This window comes from Equus asinus, chromosome X, assembly GCF_041296235.1.
Source record: "Equus asinus isolate D_3611 breed Donkey chromosome X, EquAss-T2T_v2, whole genome shotgun sequence".
NCBI classification, from domain to species: Eukaryota; Metazoa; Chordata; class Mammalia; order Perissodactyla; family Equidae; genus Equus; species Equus asinus.
Window position 1 is genome coordinate 119,696,130 of NC_091820.1, and position 19,945 is coordinate 119,716,074.

At 36.8% G+C, this 19,945-nt stretch overlaps 1 pseudogene; it reads left to right on the plus strand.

The window, feature by feature from the left end:
* Window positions 1–16,995: 16,995 nt before the first annotated feature.
* On the plus strand, window positions 16,996–18,770 carry LOC139042624 (tigger transposable element-derived protein 1-like; annotated as a pseudogene).
* The last annotated feature ends 1,175 nt before the right edge of the window (window positions 18,771–19,945 follow it).

Here is a 19,945-nt window from a genome sequence, read left to right on the forward strand (position 1 = left end):
AGAAGAATCAGAAGAACTTACAACTACACACAACTATGTACTGGGGCTTTGGAGGGGAGAAGGAGGAAAAGGGGAGGAAGATTGGCAACAGATGTCAGCTTAGGGTGAATCTTCCCTTGCAAAAAAGAAAAGAGAGAGAGAGACTAAAGAGACATAAAAACCAAATGCATTTCACAAACTTTGATCGTATCGTGTTTTTACAAAAGCTATAAAAATTTTTGGGACAACTTGGGAAATTTTAATATGAACTGGATGTTAGATGTTACTAGGGAATTACTGTTAATCGTCTTGGGTATGACAATTTTGTGGTTATGCAAGAGAATATCTATTCTTAGGAGATGCATGCCGAAAAATTTAGGGGTGAACTCTCATGATCCCTGCAACTTTCAAACGGCTCAGCAAAAATTAAAATGCATGTATTTACATCTATCTACATAAAGCAAATATGGCAAAATATTTTTTAAAATATTGGATCTAGGTAGAGGGTATACGACTGTGCATTGTACAATTTCTTTAACTTTTCTGTTTGAAAATTTCTTTTAATTGTGGGGAAATTGTTCTGTAGAGAAACTTCTAGACTAGATGACTCCACCATAGTTCTACCACATATTCAAAGAATCTAATTGTACATGCAAAGTAAATAATTTTTTCAAGTAACTTTTGAACATAGTACTCTGTAAATACCTAGTGAAATATATTCCAAGGACGAAGAACTACAAAGACATCTTAGCTTTCATCATTAGGCTTATTGTTAACAGCAATTCAATTTTGAAACAATTTTATGTATATCATAGGATAAAGCAAATAAGGATGCTATGTTATTAGGAAGTGAGATTTTCATTGTAAAGGAGTCAGAAATACAAGTTATGTTGATGGGAGCTATCCAGAGATTCTTGAGATTCACAGTGGTTTCCAGGCCAGCTCTTAAGAATTACCTGCTTTGGTGCTGCGGGCTGAGAATGCTGGCAGCAGCTTCCCTGACCTTTGTCCCCATGGCCCTTCCGAGAGATGTGTCTCTATTTCCTTGTATTAAAACTCTTCATACTTGGTATATGTAAAGTGACTTCTGTTTTCCTGACCGAACCCTGATTAATATAGGGGGGCTATTTTAATTATGGTTCTTCCATACCCTAACTTTGAGCCCTTTAGAATGTCAGCTTCATGTGGGCCCTAGTCTCCTTTAAGATTCCTTACCTTAAGTGGGCCCTGGGCCTTGACTTCTCTGCCCTTTGCCCCTTGAAACTGCAGAACTGATGCTCAGAGTGTCCAGTATCAGCAGATTCTCTCAGGGCTAAAGAGGCCTTGGTGTTCTGATCTTCAACTTATGTCTCTGAGATAGGGCTTTCCCCTAAAAATATGACCTGGAAGTTCTCACACTATCTTTTAATCACATAAATATTTTTAAGGGATTTTTTTTTGTATATTATCCAGCACTTTTTCTTGTTTTCAGCAGGAAGGTTCTTCACAATAAACTAGCCTGTCATTAAATGAAATGGAAGTCTCCAGAAGCTTTTGAACCTAATCAAAGGAGGCCCCCAAAAGGGTATACCAATGGAAAGAATTTGGAGCACCTTGGTAAACCAATGGAGTGGCTATATTTAAGGCAAATGGCCTTTTCAGAGTCTCTCCACTTAAACTGTTTATGTGTTTATGCAGCTGTCTAATCCATGTTGTTGGCTCGACTCATTATGGTTTTAAAAATACAGTAATATTTCAATTCTTTGCACTTATAAACTATACCAATGATAGCTATAAAGCCACATATTTTACAGCAGCACTTGCTTTTGGGTCATCCTTTGGAAATCTGATGAGAGTACATACGCACAAAACTGAGCATACAATTTTAGTGGGTTCATAGAGTGCTGAAACCCATCCATGGGTCCCAGGTTAAAAAGGCTGTCTTGTAGAAAGTACCTAGGCCCCTTAACTCTGGAAACCAGCAATCCTACAGAAAAGGAACCAAAAGAAGTGGGCTAACATGTTTTATAAACCTGTTAGGCTGGTAGGGGCATTGCAGGCCAGCAAGGAGGAATACTCATGCTAACACAGTTTTGGATAGAGCAAAATTGCCTTCTCCCCGCTGCATCAACACTTGAGTAACACAAAGTAAATTGATGTGGCACTAGCCTGAAAGAACTGTTTCCTGTTGAATTTACTTTCTTGGATATTGAAGATGAGAAGAACAGAGTGTGAAATTGAGCTTGTTCACATGAGTGGTTCCTGAAATTCCAAGCAGTTTGGAAGTTAAATCTTCAGCTGGAGAACTCTCTCTTTGCGTACTTCTTACTCCTTTTAACAAGGGGATGAGTTGAAATTCAGAAATTTTATTTATGAATCAAAAGACTGAAGCCTCCCCTTTAAAATTTTCTCTCTCCTGTATCTTAGATCCTTATGAATTGTAATCTTTGAAAACGCAGCTCCAAATCCAACCTGGTGCTCTTCCCTCTAATATTGTATCAGAAAGAGTTCAGGAGAGAAAATGAGGAGATTTTCTTGCCAGGAATTCATATAAGTCACTTGAAAAGTTGATGCACCAGCCTGGTGGTGTAGTGCTTAAGTTCGTGCACTCCGCTTCGGCAGCCCAGGGTTTGCTGGTTCAGATCCCAGGTGTGGACCTCTGCACCGCTTATCAAGCCATGGTGTGGCAGGCATCCCACATATAAAGTAGAGGAAGATGGGCACAGACGTTAGCTCAGGGCCAATCTTCCTCAGCAAAAAGAGTAGGATTGGCAGCAGATATTAGCTCAGGGCTAATCTTCCTCAAAAAAACCCAACAAAAGTTGATGCAGGTCAGGATCTAAAAAATGGGATGAGGTTGTCCTTCTCGGTTGAAGGAATACTATTTTTTAATTTCCACCATTTAGTTTTTTTACACAAAATACACCCATTGTAGAAAAATTAGAAAATACTGCTAAGTAAAAAGAAACAGGAAGATAGGTAGTTAATGAAATAGTATGTCCTCATACATTATCTCATTTAATCCTCAAAACAATCTGATGACATAAGTACTCTTATTATCCCCACGGAGAAACCAGGGTGCAAGTTCACATAGTCAAGAGGTGGTGGAGTTGAGATGTGAACACAGACAGTCTGAGTCCACAGCCCAATTTCTTACCGACTGTACTTTTATATTTCTATCCCAAGTGCTATTACTTAGAGAAGCAATCCAAAAGTAAAGAATTCTAGTCAAGGACCTTGATTTTAACTTTGGTTCAGCCTGTAATTAGCCATTAGAGCTTGAGCACCTTGTTCAATCTCTTCCTGCTACAATTTCAATGACTCTCAATTGCCTTTAGGATAAAAATCCAAGTGTCTTAGTCTGGCATTCAACGCCTCTATTCAATTCTGGTTTGTTCACTGTTGTTGAATATCAGAAACACTTAAACTTTCCTGTCTCTACACTGCTAACACTTTGGGATGGATTTGCTTATATCCTGACTCATCCCTAACCAATCTATGCCCTCCATCCATATCTGAGGTCTGATTTGGCTCATTAATTATTCATAAAAAATTATTGAGTGCCTACTAGGCACTGGGCTAGGTACTAGGAATATGACAGTTTATAAGCCAAATAACATCCCAGACCTCAAAGACTTTACAGTCTGGAGCAAGAAATAGAGGCCAAATGAATTTTAAAAAGACAATTAGGACTGCAAATTATAATTAAGTGCCACGAAGGAAAATAATGACAGAGGAGCCTACTTTAGATGGGATGGTCGGGAAAGGTCTTTCTGAGGATTTGATATTTAAGCAGAGAGCTATAAAGAATGACAAGGAGTCAGCATTGTTACTTTTTGAGAGAAGAGCCTTCTACAGAGAAGAAACAACAAACACAAAGCCCTGAGGTAGGAACAAGCGTGGTTCTGTGTTGTGGACCAGAAGGAAGGCCAGCGTGACTGAAGTGAGCAAGGGGAAGAATGGAACACAAGCCTGGAGAGTTAGGCAGGGACCAGTTCATGCAAGATATTGTAGGCGAAGACAAGTAGTTTTTCTTTTTTAATGAAATCAAAAGCCATTAAAAGGTTTTAATTAGAGGAGTGATACGATCTGTTTTGCTTTTTGGAGCAAGAATTTCATCACGTGATGTGTAGAAGGTGGTTTTGGGAGAGCTAGAGTGGAGGCAAAAAGACATCTTACTAAAACTGACTCAATAAGGAGCAGAAAGCCTGATTTTTCTTATAAGCATTAAAAACATTTTTAATGTTCTTAAAACAGATGACTTTAGCAGTGAGTTTTACCAAATATTCAAGAATGAAATAACGCCAAACTTGCACAAACATATCCAGAGAATGGATAAAGTGGATACTTGACAGCTTATTTTATGAAACTAGCTTAACCTCGATAACAAAACCCAACAAGGAAACTACGAAAAAATTATAGGCCAATCTCATTCATAAACATTGATGCAAAAATCTTAAGCAAAATATTAGCAAATTTAATCCAGCAGTGTTTAAAAATAGAATGACTAAGCTGGGTTCATCCTAGGACTGCAAAGTTGGCTTAACACAAGAAAGTAAATTGATGTAATTCTGCCATTTTGACAAGTTCAAGGAGAAAAATCGATGTAATCTTAATATATGAAAGATGTCAATTCTTTCCCAAGTCAATCTATAGTTTTAACATAATTAAGATTTATTACAAAACTATAGTAATGAAGACAGGTAGTATTTTCATAGGGAGAAACAAATAACTCAATAGAACAAAGTAGAGTCCAGAGACACATACATCTGTTGATACTTCATATAAAACTGAAGTGGTGGGCTGGCTGGTGGCGTAGTGGTTAATTTCATGCACTCTGCTTCAGCGGCCCGAGGATCACTGGTTTGCATCCTGGGCGTGAACCTGTCCACCACTTATCAAGCCATGCTGTGGCAGGAGTCCAACATATAAGGAAGAGGAGGGTAGGCACTGATGTTATCTCAGGGCCACTCTTCCTTAGCAAACAAAAAAAAGAAGAAGTTTGGCAGCAGATGTTAGCTCAGGGCTAATCTTCCTCTAAAAAAAACCTGAAGTAGCATGGAAAGTATGCATTTTTCAAGTAATAATGATGAAAAAATTGGATCTCCACAGGGAAAAAAATGAAAATGGACCCCTATAGCACACCATATATAAAAATCAACTCTAGAAACAGAATTGAGAGCCCAGAAATAAACCCACATATTTTGGACAACTAATTTTCGGCAAGGGAGCCAAGAACGTAAAACGGAGAAAGGAAAGTCTCTTCAATAAATGGTGGTGGAAAAACTGGACAGCCAGATGCGAAAGAATGAAAGTAGACCATTATCTTACACTATACACAAAAATCAACTCAAAATGGATTAAAGACTTGAATGTAAGACCTGAAACCATTAAACTTCTAGAAGATAACATAGGCAGTACACTCTTCGACATCAGTCTTAGAAGCATCTTTTCAACTACCGTGTCTGCCCGGGCAAGGGAAACAATAGAAAAATAAACAAAGGTAACTATGTCAAACTAAGAATCTTCTGAACAGCAAAGGAAACCATCAACAAATGAAAAGACAACCTAACAACTGGGAGAAGATGTTTGCAAGCCATATGTCAGATAAGGGGTTAATATCCAAAATATACAAAGAACTCATAGCTTGAGGTTGTAGCTGTGGTTGTGGCTAACACATTCCTAGCTGAGGCTGCTCACATGCACAACAAAGACCTTGAAAGACTCCAAGCTAGTCACCCACTATTGGCCAGCTCTGAGGCTGTATGCATGCTTACAGGAGATTCAAAAGGGCCTTCCAGAAAATAAAACCAGTGACAGATCTGAAAACAGCCTGAACTTTGAATGCCATCTCCTACCAAGGCATAGATCCACAGATGATACTGGCTTGAGGTATTTGAGCAGAAACTCTGACCACTAAGCTACAAAGATACAGAGGCAACTTCTTGGAAGCCAGGCTTAAAAATAAAAACAAGAATATGGAAAACCAGAGACATCAGTGGCCATATAAAAGATCATATAAAGCAATAATTATTATATTGCTGGGCTTAAAATATACAGAGATGTAATACGCATGACAATAATAGCACAAAAGTGGGAGGACTAAATGGAATTATATTGGAGCAACGTTTCTCTAGTTTACAAGAATTTAGTATTAATTTGAAATAGATTGTGATAAATTAGTAGATTGTGATAAACATTGTAGTCCCTAGGGCACTCACTAACAAAACAACAAAAAATGTAGTAAAAAAAACCACCAGAGGAATTAAAATGGCCCAACGGAAAATATGTATTTAACACAAAAGAAATCAATCAACGGAGAACAGCAAAGGCAAGAGTCATACAGAAAAGAATTGAGAATGGCAAATGTAATTAAATTATAAGAAGAATTAAATTAAATGTGAATAGTCTAAATACGATAAGCAAAAGGTAGAGATATTCAGACTGGATAAAAAACAAAATCCAACTATATGTTGATTACAAGAGACATGCTTTAGGTTCAAAGACACAAGTGGGTTAAAAGTAAAAGAATGGTAAAAGATATACCATGTGAACAGTAACCATAACAGAGCTGGAGTGGCTATATTAATATCGGACAAACCAGATTTTAAGACAAGAAATATTAGAGAAAAAGACAGATCAAAAGAGTAAAAGAGTCACTATATAAGGAAGATATAGCAATTATAAATGTATATATATTCACATAAACACAGCGACTCAGGAAAAATAGATAATTTCACAATTGTAGTTGGAGATTTCAATACTCTCAATAGTTAATAGAACAGCTAGATAGAAAATTAGCAAGGATATAGAAGACTTGAACACTATCAACCAACTCAACCTAACTGATATTTATAGAATACTCCACTCAACATTTGCAGAATAAATATTCTTTTCAAGTACACATGGCATATTCTTCAAGATAGAACATGTTAGGCCATAAAACCAGTCTTAATAAATTGGAAAGAATTGAAATATACAAAGTATATTCTCTGATTACAATATAATTAAACTAGAAATCAACAAAAGAAAGAAACCTTGGAAATCCCCAAATATTTGGAAATTAAACAGCACACTTCTAAATAACCTATGGGGAAAAGGAGAAATCACAAGGAAAACTCGAAAATATTTTTAATTGAATGGAAGTGAAACACACAATACCAAAATTTGTGAGATGTGGCTAAAGGCAGTGCTTTGTGGGAAAATTATAGCTTTAATGCCTACATCAAAAAGTATATCAGAAAATAGAATCAAATCAATAATCTAAACTTCAACCATAGGAATCAAAAAAAAAAAAAGAGGAGCAAACTAAACCCAAGGTAACCGGAAGGAAATAATAATGATTAGACAGAAATCGATGAAAAAGAAAAGAGAAAAATGATAGAGAAAAATCAATAAAGACAACAGTTGATCTTTGAAAAGATCAACAAAATGAATAAACCTTTAACAAGACTGACCAACAAAAAAAAAAAAAAAGAGGAAAGACACAAATTACCAAAGCCAGGAATGAAAGAAAATACCACTACTGACCCTACAGAAATTAAAAGGACTATAAGAAAGTATAATAGTTTCCTAGGGCTGCTGTAACAAATTACCAAAATTGGGTGGCTTAAAACAACACAAATTTATTCTTTCACAGTTCTAGAGGCTAGAAGTCTGAAAGCAAGGTGTTGTCAGAGCCATACTTCCTCCAAAAGCTCCAAGAGAGGATCTTTCCTTTCATTTTCCAGCTCCAATGATTGCTGGCAATCCTTAGCATTCCATGGGTTGTGGCATCATAATTACTATCTTGTCTTCATCTGGCCTTCTCCACTGTGTGTCTACTTTGTGTCTTCACACGGCCTTCTCATAAGGACACTAGTTATTGGATTTAGAGTCCACTCTAATCCAGTATGACCTCATATTAATTACATATGCAAAAACCTATTTCCAAATGAGGTCATATTCTGAGGTTCTGGGTGGACGTGAATTTTTGGGGGACACTGTTAAATCCAGTGCATAATGTATTATAAACAACTTTGTGTCAACAAATTGGACAACTTACATGAAATGTACAAATTTCTGGAAAGAGACAAATTAATGAAGCTGATTCTGGAAGAAATAGAAAATCTGAAGTGACCTATAACATGTAAAGAAAATGAAATAGTAATTAAAGTTTTCAAAAAAGAAACGTCTACATCCAGATGGCTTCACTATCAAATATTTAAAGAAGAAATAATACCAATCATTCACAAAAACTTTCAGAAATAGAAGGAAAAATGATCATTTCCTAACTTATTCTATGAGGCTAGTATTACCCAATACCAAAGTCAGATGAAGATATCCCAATGAAAGAAAAGTACAAACAAATGTACCTCATGAACATAGACGCAAATACCCTTAACAAAATATTAGTGCGATGGGCAGAATTCTAACATAGTCCCCCGATATTCATGACCCTTAGTGTACACATTAGTTAATCAAACACTCATCTAAGTATGCTGTGAAGGGGTTTTGCAGATGTAATTAAGATCCTAATTCAGTTGGCTGATAGGGAGATGATCCAAGTGGACCTGACTTAATAACATGAGCCCTTTAAAAGCAGAGATTTTCACTGGCTGATCTCAGACAAGAAAGTCAGAAATTTGAAGCATGACAAGGGTTTTATATGCTATTGCTACTTGAAAATGGAGAGGGCAAGGATATCATCAGTCTCTAGGAGCTCAGAGCAGTCCCCAGATGTTAACCAGAAACGAAATGAGTTCCTAGTCCTACAATGACAAGGAACTCAATTTTCCCAACAGGAATGAACTTGAAAGCATATTATTCCCCAGAGCCTCCAGAGACTCAGTCTGAGTCCAGAGACTCAATCTAGCTGGTGCCTTGATTTCAGCCTTGTGAGACCCTGAGCAGAGAATCCAGTCATGACATGCCAGACTTCTGAGCTACAAGACTATGAGCTAATAAATGGGTGTTGTTTTAAGCTGCTGAGTTTGTGGCAATTTGTTATGCAGCAATAAATAACTAATACAATTAGCAAACCAAATTCAGCAACATATGAAAAGGATTATACACCATGACATGAATGAGATTTAGTCTAGTAATGCTAGATTGGTTTAATATCTGAAAATCAATTAATGTAATATACTATATTAATAGAATAAAGGAAAAAACACATGATCATCTCAAGAGAAGCAGAAAAAGAATTTGACAAAAGCTAACATCCATTCATGATTTGAGAAATGAGATATAAAAAGGAATTTCCTCAACCTAATAAAGAATTTCTACAAAAAAAATCCATAGTTAACATCATACTTAACAGAGAAAACTGAATGCTTTCCCATAAGTTTAAGAACAAGACAAGGATGTCTGTTTTCACCGTTTCTTTCAGCATTGTACTGGAGTATCTAACTAATACAATAAGGCAAAAATAAAAAGAAATAAACAAAACAAAGAAATAAAATGCATCAAGATTGGAATAGAAGAATTAAAACTGCTGTTATTTGCAGATTGCATGATGTAAAAAATCCAAAGTACTCCACAAAACATTTACTAGGACTAATAAACAAGTTTAGCAAGCTTGCATGATATAAGATCAATGTACAAACGTCAATTGTATTGCTACATACTAGCAATAAATCATCAGATATTGAAATTAAGAAAAGAATTCCATTCATAATAGTATCAAAAGGAATAAAATACTTAGGAATACATTTAGCAAAAGAAGAGTAAGTTTTGTACAATAACAACTACAAAACATTGTTGAGAGAAATTAAAGAAGACCTAAATAAATGGAGAGACATTTCATGTTCATGGATTAAAATATTCAATATTGTCAAGGTGGCCATTCTCACAAAATTGATCTATAAGTCATTGCAATCCCTATCAAAATCCTAGCAGGACTTTTTTTTTGTAAAAACTGATAAATGGATCCTAAATTTATATGGGTATGCAAAGACCTAGAAGAGCCAAAACAATTTTGAAAAAGAAAGACAAAGTTTGAGGACATACATTACTCAACTTCAAAATTTACTGTAAAGCCACATTTAACAAGACAGTATGGTGATGATACAAGGATACATGTATAGATCAATAAAACAGAACTGAGGGTCCAGAAATAAATCTTTACACTTATGGTCAACTGATTTTCCACAAAAGTGTCAAGGCAATTCAATGGGAAAGTCTTTTTAACAAATGATGCTGGAGTAATTGAATATCCACTTAGAAAAGGAATGAACTTGGACCCCATCACAATCCATAAACAAAAATCCACTCAGTTAAGCAAACTAAATGTAAGAGCTAAAACTGTAAATCTTATAGAGGAAAACATAGAAGGAAATCTTCATGACCTTGAGAACTCATGACCTTGAGTTCTTAGATACAACATTCAAAAACATAATCCATAAAAAAGGTGGCAAAAAAAGAATTACAGAAAGATACTGATAATTGGTGTAGGGTGGAGGTGGAGGAAATAGGGAGAAGCTACTAATAGGGTACTAATTTTCAGTTATAAGATGAATAAGAACTGAGAATCTAATGTGTAACATGGTGACTATAGTTGATAATATTGTATTGTATAATCGAAATTTGCTAGGAGAGTAGAACTTGTGTTCTCACCAAAAAAAAAGTAAGTATGTGATGTGATGGATGTGTTAACTCGAGAATGGGAATCCTTTCACAATGTACATATATGTAAATCATCACATTGTACCCTTTAAATATATTACAATTTATTTGTTAATTATACTTCAATAAAGTTGACAAAAAAAAAAGAGAAAAAAGCCAATCCTGAAAGGCTACATACTATATGATTCAACTTATGTAACATTCTTAAAAGGAAAAAGTATAAAAATGGAGAACAAATTAGTGTTTTCCAGGAGTTAAGGATGAGCAAGGAGGATTGGGAGGGAGTTGGGTGTGGTTATAAAAAGGCAATATGAGGGATCCATGTGGGGATGGAACTGTTCAGCATCTTGACGATAACAATATCAATATCCCAGTTGCAATATTGCATAGTTTTGCAAGATGTTACCATTGGAGGAAAGTGGGTAAAGGATACATGGGATCTCTCTGTATTTTTCTTACAGCTTCATGTGAACCTATATTTATCACAGAATAAAAAGTTTCATTTAAAAAGATGCTGGATATTTATCCAAAGAACTTGGAATCAACAATTGAAAGAGATTTATGCACCCCTATGTTCATTGCAGCATTATTCACAACAGCCAAGACATGAAAGCAATCTAAGTGCCCATCAATGGATGAATGGATAAAGAAGATGTAGTATATATATATATATATACAGTGGAATACTACTCAGTCATAAAAAAGACAAAATCATACCATTTGCAACAACATGTATGGACCTTGAGGGTATGATGTTAAGTGAAATAAACCAGACAGAGAAAAACAAACACCACATGATTTCACTCATATTTGGAAGATAAACAAACACACGGATAAAGAAAACAGATTAGTGGTTACCAGAGGGGAAGGGATTGGGGGTAGGTGAAAGGGGTAAAGGGGCACATATGTATGGTGATGGATAAAAATTAGACAATTGGTAGTGAGCATGATGCAGTCTATATAGCAACTGATAAACAATAATGTACACCTGAGATTACACAATGTCATAAACCATTATGACCTCAATAAAATAATTGAAAAAAAAAGAAGATATCATTAAGCAAGTGAAAATATAAGCCACAGATTGGGAGATGTTTGCAAATAATATATTTGATGAAGGGTTTATGTTAAAAAAAATTTAAAGAATTCTTACAACTCAGTAATAAAAAGAGAAATCAAATAAAAAATTGGCAAAAAATAAAAAAGTTTTTTAATAGACATTTCTCCAAAGAAGATATATGAATGGCTAATAAGCACATAAAAATATGTTTAACATCATTAATCATTAGGAGAATGTAAACTAAAACCTTAGTGAGATACCACTACAACACCCACTAGAATGGCTATAATGAAGAAGAGAAAAAATGCTATGTGGAGAAACCGGAGCTGGTGGAAATGTAAAATAGAACAGCCTCTGGCAATTTCTTAAAAAGTCAAACACAAATTTACTCAGCAGTCTCATGCCTAGGTAGTGACCAAAGAGAAATTCAAACGTTTGTCCACACAGACATTTATATGAATGCCCCAAACATTGAAAAAGTGGAAATAATCCAAATGCCCATTAACCAGAGGATGGAGAGAAAAACTGATGTTTTCATACAATGGAGTACCATTAAGTAATTAAAGAAAACAAACTGCTGATACATGCTATACCATGGATGAATCTCAAAAATATTATGCTAAGTGAAAGAAGATAGACACGAAAACTACATATTGTATGACTCCATTTCTTTGAAATATGGAGAATAGGCAAGTTTATAGAGACAAAAAGCAAAAGAGTGCTGGTCTAAGGCTAAGGTGGGAGCGAGGATTAACTGTAAAGGGCAATGAGGGAAATCTTTGAAGCGATGAAAATGTTCTAAAACTGCATTATGCTGATAGTTGTATAACTATGCATTTACTAAAATCAAAAATTTGTACACTTACAATGAATAAATGTGCTATTTAAATGATACTTCAGAAAAATTGTTAAAAATTCTAAAAATGGTAAAAATAAATACCAAATGTTTGTAAGGAGGTGCAATGGCAAATCTCATACATTGCCAATAAGAGTGTAAATTGGTACAAAGACCTTTGAAATAGATCATCACTATCTGATAAAAGATGCTCAGACCTCATGACTCAGGATTTCAAACACTAGGTGTGTACCCTAGGGTATCTTATATGTTCATGGGTGCATTGTTTGTAATAGCCCCAAACAGGAAAAATGCAAATGTCCATCAAGAGTAGCATGAACTGGGGCTGGCTCCGTGGCCTAGTGGTTAAGTTTGGCATGCTCTGCTTCAGCAGCCCAGGTTTGGTTCCCAGGCATGGACCTACACCACTCATCAGCAGCCATGCTGTGGTGGTGACCCACATACAAAATAGAGGAAGATTGGCAACAGATGTTGGCTCAGGGCAAATCTTCCTCACCAAAAGAAATGGTAGAATGAACAAATCAATTGTGGTATCTTTATAAAATAGAATACAATATAGCAATGGAAGTGAGCACACTAAATTTACACAAGCCAACATAAACGAATCTCACTAATATATTGGTTGAGTAAAATAAATAAGTAACCAAAGAATATATGAGTATGATTCCATTTCTTTGAACTTTAAAGATAAGCAGAACTAAACTATATTGTTTAAGAATGCCTACTTAGGTAGTAAAGCTATGAAGAAAAGGAAGGGCTTTATTATTCAAAATTTGGGTAATGATTACCTTTGGGGAGAAAAGAATAATGTGATCATGGGGCAGAATAGGGTAGGGTACTGCTAAAGTACTGGTAAGGTCTATCTGCGTGGTGGTTAATGGATGTTCCCTTTGTAATTATTCTTCAAACTGTACATATGATTTATATACTCTTCTTCAAATATGATATAAATCACTTTTAAAGGTTTAAAAATAATTGAAAAAAGAATTAAAGGAACTTACTTATAATTGGTGTGGGGTGTTATGAAAGAGAAGAACCAAGATGATTTTCAGGCTCCTGGAGTAAAATCTGTGGCAGTGGAGATGGAGAGAGGTGGGTGGATGTGAGTGATATTTAGTATGTAAAAGTGGCAGGGTTTGGTGATAAGTTTGATATGGAGAGTCACTCCATAGGGAGGAATCTAGGATAATATCTAGGTTTCTGATTTGGAGAATAGAATGGGTGGAAGTGTCATTCAGTGAAGTGGGGAATGCTATAAGAAGACAAGATTAGGTGGGGAAAACCATAAAGAGAGTGTCGGACAGTTGAAGGTACCTGTGACACATCCAAGTAGCGATGTAAAGTAGGCTGTGGCTACATAAGCCTGGAGCTCAGTGGAGAGGCCAAGATTACTTTTCATCAACATTTGAAAATATGGCTAAAATTTATTGAATGGCTACCACATACCAGGCATTTCACACATAGTATCTCTTCTAATCTTTTTTGACAACTCTGTGAGGTCAGTACTACTATTATCCCTATTCTATCCAGGAAGATTATAGAGGTTAAGTGACCTCTCTGAAGTCACGCAGCTAGGGAACAATAGAGCTGCAATTAGAACCCCAAGAATCTGACTCCAAGCCCATGGTCTTTTGAAACCTTGGGCCAAAGAAGTTCAGCCATAGAATGCTGATGAGAGCACACGTGGCTAATGACAAACAGCTTCAGTGGCACTCAGTGCATGGATCCGTGTTGGCATGGAAATGTTCCTCATAGTTCCTTTCAGAGCATTGATACCAGTCAATTTCATTAGATTTCTCATCTCTCCTCTTCTTTGAAATTTCCCCAAATGCTGACGCCGCTAGTCATCCTATCTAAAGTCTCATCTCTGATCGTTCTCAAACAAACTTATGCTTCCCCCACACCAACCACACTCTGGACTCACTCACCTGCTTCCCCTTCTACCAACACTTTCCACAGTGCCTTCTGGAGGCTTCAAACTGAGTCCTAGCTCTCTTCCAGGGTAGGAGCTCCCTGTGACTCTCTGAGTACTTGCTACTCATTCTTCCGTGGCCACAAACTTCAGGACTGGGATCAGGTCAGTATTATATTTGATTCAAGGGCCACTTCCAAATGACTTTTCCTCTTGCTTTATGTGGAAACTTTTCCCCTTTAAGGCTCATGTTATCCAGGTACAGGTACACCATTTTCTATCCTTTCTTACCTCTGTTGTTTTCCAACTTCCTGAATACTTCCTTTTATTTGGTGAAGCGTTTGTCAGCCAGATCACTATCTTCATCTCCATGCAAGTTCCATCACTTTGGATGATCCATCCAATCTCCTGGTCTTTCTCTTCTCTACCCTTCTTTCACTTCACCTCCACTCTACCTCAGCTATGCACTCCCAAGACCACACCTTGGAACTTGTCATGTTCCACTTTTGGTATCTAACCTCTGACATCCCTCTGTCCACAAGCTTTTACTCCCCCACACCTCTCACCCTCATATCCAAACCATATCCATTCCTTGATCTAGTTGAAACAACTTCATTTTTCTCTTAATTATCCTCTCCCTTCTAGATTCATGTTTTCCTTCTGTAGCACAGACCCCATGTCTTATCATGACAGTCCTTCAGTCTTGCTTTTATCCCACCTGCTTGCCCACAATATGATATCCAAACTCCAAATCAATCCAGACTTCCAGCTCTTTTATTCCTTTCTCCAGGCTGCTGAACACTACTGGAGAAACATCACACAGTTGTTCAGATTGGGATCATTGCAAGTTTGTGGTTTCTAACCTTAGTAGGGCCCTTAGTGCTACATGCAGCCCAGCTACCCTACTCTTTGCTTTTAGTCAGAATCCTCTTCCATTCTTTTCAGGGGCTATTGTTAAACTTTCTCCACTCTTCTCAAACCCTTTACCCCACCACTTCCCTCCTTAACCTCAGAAGATAAAGTTGATCTACTATACATATTAAATAGAAGCCACCAAACAAGAACTCCCTCAATTCCTCACTACTAAACCCACCGATCTTTTTACATCTACACACATTTAATCTACAGGAACTTGCTCTCCTCCCATTATCAGAGAAGATTTGTCTGTTAACACCAGTCCCTCTCACTTTGCTTTTCATACCATCAGAGCCATTGTTCCATCCTCCCCACTGGCAATCTCAGGAACTTTAGCCAATATAGTATTCTTTTTAACTCCTGTGCATTAAATTACTCCTTCTCCGTTGGATATTTATTTAGCAAGTTCAGAGATATTCCATCTTAAAAAGTAAAAAACAACCCAAACCAAAATGAAACAGAACTTCCTTAACTCTGGATGTCTCTAACTCTTTACTACCTCCTATCTATGTTCTTTACTTTTCGTCCAAGCTTCTCCAGGGAATGGCCTACCTTCACCATATTCTTTTTCTCATTTTCCACTTCCTCTTTAATCATCAGCACCAGGCTTCTTCTTTCCCACCCCTACTCCCCATCGCTCCTCTGAGTTCAGATCAAGGGCTCCAATTATTTCATTTTTGGCAGACCCAATGTACTCTTCATTCCTACCTGACTCAATCTATTTTGGCAATTGTTAATGATGACCATTCGTTTCTTTTTTTATTGAGATATAATTGACATATAACATTGTATAAGTTTAGGGTGTACAACTTGTTGACTTGATGCATTTATATATTGCAAAATCATCACCACCATAGCATTAGCTAACACCTGCATCATTGTCATATAATTACCATTTATTTGTGTGGTGAGAATATTTAAGATCTACTCTCTTAGCATCTTTCAAGTATATAATATGATATTATTAACTATAATCACTATGCTGTACATTAGATCCCCAGAACTAATTCATCTTATAACTGGAAGTTTGTACCCTTGTATCCGTTTTTCGCCTCCCCCCACCATTCTACTCTCTGTTTCTGAGTTAGGCTTTTTCAGATTCCACATTTAGGTGAGATCATACAGTATTTCTCTATCTGAATTATTTCACTTAGCATAATGCCCTTAAGGTCCATGCATGTTGTCACAAATGGCAGGATGTCTTCCTTTCTCATGGTTGAATAATATTCCATTATACATATAGACAGATCTATATGTATATCTATATTTGTATCTATATCTACAGGCATACCTCACTTTATGGTGCTTTGCAGATATTGTGTTTTTACAATTGAAGGTTTGTGCTAGCCCTGCATTGAGCAAGTCTATCAGTGCCATTTTTCCAACAGCATATGCTCACTTCTTGTCTCTGTGTCACATTTGGGTAATTCTTGCAAAATTTCAAACTTTTTCATTATTATTATATTTGTCAGGGTGGTCTGTGATCAGTGATCTTTGATGTTACTATTATAATTGTTTCCGGGCACCAGGAACCGAGCCCTTATGAGACAGCAAACTTAATTGATAAACGTGTGTGTTCTGACTGCTCCTCTGACCAGTTGTTCCCCCATCTCTCTCCCTCTCCTTGGGCCTCCCTATTCCCTGAGACACAACAATATTGAAATTAGGCCAATATATTATAACCCTACAATGTGCTCTAAGTGTTCAAGTGAAAGGAAGAGTTGCACGTCTCTCACTTTAAATCAAAAGCTAGAAATGATTAAGCTTAGTGAGGAAGGCATGTCGAAAGCCGAGACAGGCTGAAAGCTAAGACTCTTGCACCAAATAATTAGCTAAGTTGTGAATGCAAAGGAAAAGTTCTTAAAGGAAATTAAAAGTGCTACTCCAGTGAACACATGAATGATAAGAAAGTGAAACAGCCTTATTGCTGATGTGGAGAAAGTTTTAGCGGTCTGGATACAAAATCAAACCAGCCACAACATTCCCTTAAGCCAAAGCCTAGTCCAGAGCAAGGCCCTAACTCTCTTCAATTCTGTGAAGACTGAGAGAGGTGAGAAAGCTGCAGAATAAAAGTCTGAAGCTAGCAGAGGTTGGTTCATGAGGTTTAAGGAAAGAAGCCGTCTCCACAACATAAATGTGCAAGGGGAAGCAGCAAGCGCTGATGTAGAAGCTGCCCCGAGTTATCCACAAGATCTAGCTAAGGTAATTAATGAAGGTGGCTTCGCTAAGCAGCAGATTTTCAATGTAGACAAAACAGCCTTATACTGGAGAAAGAAGTCATCTAGGACTTTCATAGCTAGAGAGGAGAAGTCAATGACTGGCTTCAAAGCTTCAAAGGACAGGCTGACTCTCTTGTGAGGGGCTAATGCAGCTGGAGAGTTTAAGTTGAAGTCGATGCTCATTTACCATTCCAAAAATCCTAGTGCCCTTAAGAATTATGCTAAATCTACTCTGCCTGTGCTCTATAAATGGAACAACAAAGCCTGGATGACAGCACATTTGTTCACAACATGGTTCACTGAATATTTTAAGCTCACTGTTGAGACCTACTGCTCAAAAAAAAGATTCCTTTCAAAATGTTACTGCTCACTAACAGTGCACCTGGTCACCCAGGAGCTCTGATGGAGATGTACAATGAGATGAATGTTGTTTTCATGCCCGCTAACACATCCATTCTGCAGCCCATGGATCAGGAGTAATTTCAACTTTCAAGTCTTATTATTTAAGAAATTTTGTAAGAAAGACTACACATAGCTGCCATAGATACTGATTCCTCTGATGGATCTGGGCAAAGTAAATTGAAAAACTTCTGGAAAAGATTCATCATTCTAGATGCCATTAAGAATATTCATGATTTATGAGAAAAGGTCAAAATGTCAACATGAACAGGAGTTTGGTTGCTTCCAACCCTCATGGATGACTCTGAGGAGTTCAAGACTTCACCGGAGGAAGTAACTGCAGATATGGTGCAAATGGCAAGAGAACTAGAATTAGAAGTGGAGCCTGAAGATGTAACTGAATTGCTGCAATCTCACGATAACAATTTAATGGATGAGAAGTTACTTCCCGTGGACGAACAAAGAAATTGGTTTCTTGAGATGAAAACTACTCCTCATGAAGATGCTGTGAAGATTGTTGGAATGACAACAAAGGATTTAGAATATTACAGAAACTTAGTTGATAATGCAGTGGCAGGTTTTGAGAAGATTGACTCCAATTTTGAAAGAAGTTCTACTATGCGTAAAATGCTATCAAACGGCATCGCATGCTACAGAGAACTCATTCTTGAAAGGAACAGCCAATCGATGCAGCAAGCTTCATTGTTGTCTTATTTTAAGAAATTGCCACAGCTACGCCAGCCTTCAGTGATCACCACCCTGATCAGTCAGCAGCTATCAACATTGAGGCAAAACACTTTACCAGGAAAAAGGTTATGACTCGATGAAGGTTTGGAGGATACTTAGTATTTTTTAGCAATAAAGTATTTTTCATTAAAGTATGTACATTATTTTTTTAGATATAATGCTATTGCACACTTAATAGGTTACAGTATAGTGTAAACATAACTTTTATATCCACTGGGAAACCAAAAATTTTGTGTGACTCGCTTTATTGAGATATTTGCTTTATAGCATTATAGCAGTGGTCTGGAACCGCCCATAATATCTCCAAGATATGCCTATATATCTTATATTTATCGAGATCTGTATCTTTATATATCTATACTATATACTACATCTTCTTTATCCATTCATCTTTTGACGAACGCTTAGGTTGTTTCCATATCTTTGTTACTGTGACTAATATCATTCTTTTCCTGAAATTATCTTTACATTTCATTTCCCTGGTGACACTCTTTCTTGGTTCTCCTCTTATGTCTCTGACTATTCCTCAGTATACTATGCAAACTCTTTTTCAGTCTACCCCTTAAATGCAGTTCTTCTCTCAGATTTCACTTTTTTTTATACCTCCAACTCTCTGTGAGTAGGTCCATTCAAACTTTTGGCTTCAACTACCATCTGGTAGCTGGAGATGCCAAATCCACATCCCTAGGCCCAACCTTTTCCCTAAGCTCTAGACATTCACCTCCAACCATGTGTTAGACATCTCTCCCCAAACATAACATGTCCAAGACTAAGCTTATCATCTCAATCTGCCACCCCAACGTTTTCCTTCTATTTTCCTTATCTCCACGGATGGCATTTTATTATGTCAAGTTGCCCAACAAAGAAATCTAGGTCTCATTCTATTGTTTTCTTTTTTTACTACCAACATCTAATGTGTAACCAAATTCAGTAGATTCTGCCTGCTTGTCACCTCTCCTATCTGTCCGACCTTTCCAACTCTACTGTCACTGCCTTGATTCAGTTCTTGTTCTTTCTCACTTGGACTACTGCAATAGTCTTCTAACTGGTCTTCCTTGCTTCCATTCTTGCCTCCCTCAAATCCATCACATCTATAGCAGATAATCTGATCATATCCCTACCCCACTCACCACTCTTCAGAATAAAGTCTAAACAATTTAGCATGACCTGAAAGAACGTGAACCGCTGCCTGTCTAACTCATCAGCTTCACTTCTTGCCACCTACCTCCTTCTCTAAAATCCTACGTTCAAATTGTATCAACTTACTGGCAGTT